The sequence below is a fragment of the Gossypium raimondii genome, chromosome 9 (assembly GCF_025698545.1).
Source record: "Gossypium raimondii isolate GPD5lz chromosome 9, ASM2569854v1, whole genome shotgun sequence".
Lineage (NCBI taxonomy): Eukaryota > Viridiplantae > Streptophyta > Magnoliopsida > Malvales > Malvaceae > Gossypium > Gossypium raimondii.
The window spans coordinates 2,790,308-2,797,175 of NC_068573.1; the positions used below are offsets into that span (position 1 = coordinate 2,790,308).

General features: G+C 33.4%; 1 non-coding gene across 1 annotated transcript; it reads right to left on the reverse strand.

Annotated features, from left to right (window-relative positions):
• Positions 1 to 568: 568 nt before the first annotated feature.
• On the reverse strand, positions 569 to 675 carry LOC128032928 (small nucleolar RNA R71). The gene has a single exon (XR_008189268.1). It is a non-coding gene; the product is annotated as a small nucleolar RNA R71 (small nucleolar RNA).
• Positions 676 to 6,868: the final 6,193 nt, after the last annotated feature.

Genomic DNA, 6,868 nt, shown 5'->3' on the forward strand with positions numbered 1-6,868 from the left:
TTAGCGTTGTTGTCGGGGACTGTTATTCTAGTTAATTTTTTGTCAAATTAATTATCTTGCAATTTTGTTCAATTTTCTTTTATTTTTAATTTAATAAGTTTTGATTATTATTTAGGTGATAATGGATCCTTTACAACATGTTCAAGGAGAAGCATTTGCTTATAATGCTCACAAACTTATCAATGTTTCCAATGACAGAAACTGCACCATACGACAATATGCCATTCCTCTCTTCAACGAGCTCAATTTGAGTATTGTGAGACCCAAAACTGAGGCTCTACAATTCAAACTAAAGCCTTTGATGTTCCAAATGCTTCAAACAATGGGCCAATTTAGTGGGATGCCTACTAAGGATCCACGTGTTCATCTTCGATTATTCATGGAAGTGAGTGACTTATTCAAATTAGTCGGGGTGTCTGAGGACGTAATGAGACTAAGATTATTTCTATAATCCTTAAAAGATAGAGCACGAGCATGGTTGAACTCCCTACCGTCCAGCTCCGTAACTACATGGCAAGAGTTGGTTGAACTTTTCTTAATGAAATACTTCCCTCTATCTCTGACTGCCAAGTTCCAAAATGAAATCACCTCATTTCAACAACTTGACGAAAAATCATTATATGAGGCATATGAGTGATTCAAAGAGTTATTACAAAAGTGCCCTCACCATGGTATTCCTTATTGCGCTCAAATGGAGAATTTCTATATTGGTCTTAATGATCATACTAGAATGATGGTGGATGCTTCGGCAAACAGAGCCCTTCTTTCTAAGTCCTATAATGAGGCTTATGAGATTGTTGAAAGAATTGCCAACAATAACTATTAGTGGCCAATCAATCGAGTAGCCTCAGAAAGACGAGTAGCAGGAGTATATGAAGTTGATGCACTTACTTCTTTGGCAGCCCAGGTATCCTCTATGTTTTCTATGCTTAAGAATAGAACTATTAATGGTTTCAATAGTAATCTGATAGGTCAGCAGCAAAACTAGTTTGAGAATATTTCTTGTGAATACTGTGGAGATAACCATTTATTTCAAAATTGCCCATCGAATCTAGAGTAAAAACATTACATGGGAAATCAAAATTGGAATGGTCCGCAATAAAATTCTTACAACTTTTCATGGCAGTACCATTCAAATTTTCCATGGAGTAATCAATGGGTGGGCCCTACCAACTCTTCTATGCCATCTCAACTAAATTATCAGCCGAAATATTCTCAACAAGTGCAACAACCACCACCAACTAAATCTTCAAGTAATCTTGAGGATTTGCTAAAGGCGTACATAGTAAAGAATGATGTAGTGATCCAAAGCCAAGCAACAAAGTTGAAGAATTTAGGGAACCAAGTGGGTCAACTAACTAATGAACTTCAAAATAGACCCCAAGGAGCTTTGCCCAGCGATACTGAAAATCCAAGAATTTCGGGCAAAGAACATTGCAAAACGGTCACTTTACCAAGTGGAAAGACATTGGAGCCCAAGTGGTTGAGGTTGAAGATGAGCCTGTCGTAGCTTAAGACAAAGAGGAAGTTTAACCAAGTGTTAAAAATCCTATTTCATAGAAATCAGATACGGTGATCCTTGATGAGGTAAACTCTAAACCAATCAGTTCTGATAATCTAACACCTTTGTAAGATGCAGAAAAATTTCTAGAAAATAGTTGTTTGGTTAAATCTAATATTCCACCACTACCATATCCTCAACGATTCCAGAACCAACAACAGGATACTCAATTTAAAGAAATTTTGGATGATGAGGTGACTTGTAATGTCTTCAATGCTACTAAATCCCAGGTTGTAGTTGAAGATTGCTCTTCTATTTCCAAGATAGAATTGTTGGCTTCTACAGAATTGGAACTCAATTCCCTAGACAATCCATTAGAATGTATTCTACTAGTAGATTCATCAAAGTGATGATGAAGACAAGGAATGTTTGGTTTTGTTAGAAGCTAAAATGAAGGAATTCACTCAGGAAGTTCACTGGAATCATTAAAGTTATTATCCCGAGAGTATGCACAACTAAAAGCATTGATTGAAGAGTCGGTTGAGTTGGAACTAAAGATTTTGCTTCCTCATTTGAAATATGATTATTTGGGTCTATCTTCGACTTTACCTATCACTATTTCAGTTGAGTTCACCAAAAATCAAGAAGAAAATTCACTTGTAGTTTTGGGAAAGCACAATAACGGTATTGGATGAATTATTGCAAATATTTGAAACACAAGTTGGAAGGTTGGCATGAATTATAGGAAGCTAAACAAGGTCACTAGAAAATATCATTTCCAGTTTTCTTTCCCAAATAAAATGTTGGAAAAATTTGTCGGGAAAGAGTATGATTACTTCCTAAATGAGTATGGTTGGTATGATAGATCGCCCTATGACACTATCTCGGTTAGTGACAATTCTGAATAAATTGGTGGGAGCTCTCTTCACTTTCTCTATCATTATTTTATATTTTTTAGTTTTTTTTTCTTTCATTTGAATAAAATGGCACACTTAGATAAAATTTTCTTTGGGTTATTACATTAATTAAAATTTTGTCTAGAAGATTGGGATTTAAGCGGGACCATTTGTGACCCCTCCAGTCTTTCCTGTGAGTTTAATTTAATGTAATTTTTTGAAAAAAATATTTTTCTAAGTAGTCCGAAGAATTTATGTGTTTTGTTCAATAAATGGTCAAATTTTTACACAAGCACTAATTTCTTTGAGTTTTTTTTCAATTTACTTTCAATACAAGAACTTAAGATCCAATAAGGTGCTACCATTAGACTTAAGACACTGCTAGGAAGGGAAATACTCAACCCTTTTTTTGCACAACCTGCAACCATTACCTTTCTCCACTAACACTCTCAAGTAGCCCCATAGTGCATCTCACTTAACCTCTTAATGTCACAGCCTTTAACTCCCTAAATCACCACCTAAGCACCTTCATTTGAAGCCACCAACCACCACACCTAAACTATCCTTAAAATTGCCACCCCCTCCACCTCTAAACCTTTCCATCAGCTACTTACCTACCTGCCCAAAATCGAAACCACCCTTAACATATTTTCTAACTTTGATGCCATGATTAATAGAATGGGAGAATTTCTTAAATATTCACCCTTTTTTCTTGTTCTTTCGCCTTCTCTTTCTCGTTTGAATTCATGAATAAATTAAGTTGATGCCTTTTACATTATTGTTATTTTGTAGTAAAGAGCAAAGTAGTGTAGTAATGTGAATGTACATGTTTAGGATTGGATTTTTCAAGGAAAGACTTGGTACTTAAGTAGTCATCATGACTCACCTCTTTTTCCTGGGATCCTACCTAGTGTACAGTTCATATTCACAACTTTGTATTTTGCAATGAGAACATTGCTTCTTTTTAAAAGGGGGTAGGGCCATCTTGCATGATTTTTTTTTAATTTTCACACAGAAGTATGTTGAAATAAATTAATGCTCAGAGAAAATTTTTGTTAATAAGTTAGCTCGAATGAAAGTATAATTTCTGATTCTATTCAAGTTTGTTTGAAATTATGTTAGCTTAATCATGATATGATTGTTTTTCTAAGTCTTATGTAGTTTTAGCCATGAAAATTTACTTTTCCTTAGAATTAGGCATGCATGAATGTTTAAGTCTTTAGAATTGTCTTAGTAACTTTCTTGAGGCGAAATCCTAGTAGGCATAAGAATCTGAAAATGATATAGGCACACTTTGTTTGGATCATTTGAGCCTTTCAAGCCTACCATATTTAAAATTAACCCTTGAAACCTTATTTTTGAGTTGTATGGCCTACATCATAAGCCATTTTTCCTTATTTTCATAAATTTTACATTATCTTTGCTCCAACTTTAACTTTACTTGCTTTGGTGAAAAGAAATCTTATAAGAGAAGTCAAAATAAGGTATCATGAAAAAGAAAAGAAGAGGTACGATCAAATACCGAGAAATATCATCGAGCATGAGACAAAAATTAAATTTGGGGGTGTTAACCCAATTAGTAAGGAAGATTGAGCTATAGAAGATCCAAGGCAAGTTTAAGGTTATTTAGCTCAAAAATCACTTCTCTTTATCCCTACCTTGAGCCTAGCCCCATTATAACCCTACAAAAGACCTATTGATTTTGATAATTATGCCGACTACATTATTGGAGAGAAATTACTAAGTCAACATATGAAGACCATTATTAAACCTTAGGATTGTCTTGCTTAATTAAAATAAGGAAGAATAATTGAATGGTAGGATTTACATATGGCTCAGAAAAACATGCGAATTATGATTATTGTTAATATCTTCTTTTACTTGATATAAAATTTTGAAATTATATTTACATGCGAGCAACTTATTTGCAAGAAGGTTTGCGGGCATAAATTTGTTAATGCATAATTATGTGAGGAATTGATTCTACTTAAATATCGTACGAGATTGCCTTGTTGAAATTTTCGGCTCGCATAAAACATTACTCAGTACGAGCAATGGATTAAGTTTGGGGTGTGATAACTCTAAATTATATAGATTTTTAAAGCACCTTTTTACTTAGAATTTATGCAAATCCTGAGCATTTTGATAACTAATTATGTGTTTTTAGTACATATTAAGAAATTTGGCACAATTAAATCAAGATTATAATTTTTGATTAATTTGGTGCTAAATTCACATAATTCTACTCTATGTTGCTGCATTTTGAAATTTTCATAATTTGTGTTGTAATTGCTATAGCTTGGCACACTTAATTGTTCCATGTTCAAAGCCAGTATGGATGATACATACACATGAGCTAATATCATTCAGCATGGGACGGCAAGCTAAGGCATTGGACTCAATAAAATTATTTTTAACCCAGCTTGGAAGTAGGATGCTGAAAAGAACAAGTCTACCTTCTACATCGGAGCTCAAACCGTCCATTAAGGGGAAAAGAAGCCCAAATTCCGCAATGACTTGGTAGGGCAGCGAAACCAACTTTGGAACAATTAATTAAGGGTCCTTATATGTGTAAAAAATCACAAATCAGCCCCAATCAAACCTCATAATTGTTGTCCAACCCATGCCTTAAATCAAGCAAAAATCAAGCTTGGATCATGAAAAAATCAACCCCTTCTTCCATGAAATATGGTTGGCCATGCATGAGAGGTTTCTAGGGGATGTTCATGCTATTTTTAGCAAACTCCCAAGCCTTCCCTCATGTATAAATACGACCTCCATTCACCTCTTAAATCACTCATCAATCATTCATTCTCTTCTCTCCCACGCCTAGCCTTTCATGTCCCTTCATTTTCCCATCCTCTCTTTGAGAGTTCCCTTAGCAAGCAGTTCTTGAGAGAAAAGTTCTCTTGGTAGGTCACCTTGAGAAGTAATTTGCATTAGAGCAATGATGGAAATCGAAGGAAGCCACCACGGATAGTTCTCGAGAAATCACCGAATTCATCTCAAAGTTTCTTCTTCCTTTCTCTTTTAATTGTTCATAGTTTATAAACATGATTCCAAATTATTTGATTGATTTTTCATTAATAATAATGACTTAAATTTGTTTTAGCTAGGATGGTTACAAAGCCTTGATTTGATTCATTCAATTCATGTTTATATTGTTCCGTGCCTCAATTGTTTATGTTTCCAATTAAAATCATCCATGTTGTTCATGCATTAAAATATGTTTGACTGCATTAGAATTATTCGCTTAATTTGACCCAGATAGTGATTAATGGACGTAATAATTGGAAGATGCATGCTTAATTTATATCTGATCATGAATAAATTAAAAGCTTGTAATAATTCTAAAAGAACACTACTACTTGCATAACTTTAGATTTATGTAATTAAATTGTTTCAAACCTAACCCGCCATCTGTTACTTTATATAAATTCTAAGAAATCCTTAGTTAAATGTTGACATAGAAATATGCATGTTTTTCTAAATGATAAATCTAAGATCTCGAAAGAGCTATGATTTTATATTCCAAGTTCATAAATGATCGAGTTGACATGAAATTTTTCCGAACATTGTTAAACATGGTAATGAATGAATTAAATTAAGAATTGTAATTGTTCTAGCTTTATTCATGTTATTGTTATTAAATCTTATGAATTGTTGTTAAACCATTTCATTGCATTTATTTCATCTCATTTGCATATGAGTTGTTAATTTAAATAGGACATCCATTACCTCCAAATATTTTATTTTCATAACCAACTTGTAAAACATTAATTTTACAATTGTTGGTTAATAGATACTCCCTATGGAGACTATACAATTTTTACTCATTACTTGATAATGACTGTGTATACTTACACATTCCGTCGCGAACCACTACGATGACATTATCTTCTACAATCCTCTCTCTATGGGTAGATGATGGTCACGATACACTAAATAGTTTTTGACACCGAACCTTACTGCCATTTGTTTAACCGAAAGACAAACTCACTGGTAACCTTATAATACAACTAAACCTCAAATTCAATTATTTACTGTGAGTTCAAAGTGAATTTTTAAACACCAATTAAAAAATAATATATGTATATATATATATATAGAAAGTGAAAAACCAGATTAAGTTATAATTAGTAACTGATAAAATAATTGGAATTCGACTCTAGGAAGCTAAGCTTGAATTTTTCTTATTCTTTTCTTCATCCGCAAGAAGGGTAGCAGATCAATGACCCATCATTCTCTTAATCTGTATTGCCGGTAATAATGTTCATAGGAGGCAGCACTCTCTCGTTCATAAACCATCAGGTAATGTTCAAAAACATATGTTTCATTGGTCATTGAATACTCATTGTGCTGAAATATTTACTTGTGATTTTGCTCGATGCTTAAAACTGATTGGAAACTTGTTGAATAATTGTAGAATTAATTCATTAAGAAAAAGAAAAAAGAGAGGAACGCGCAATCT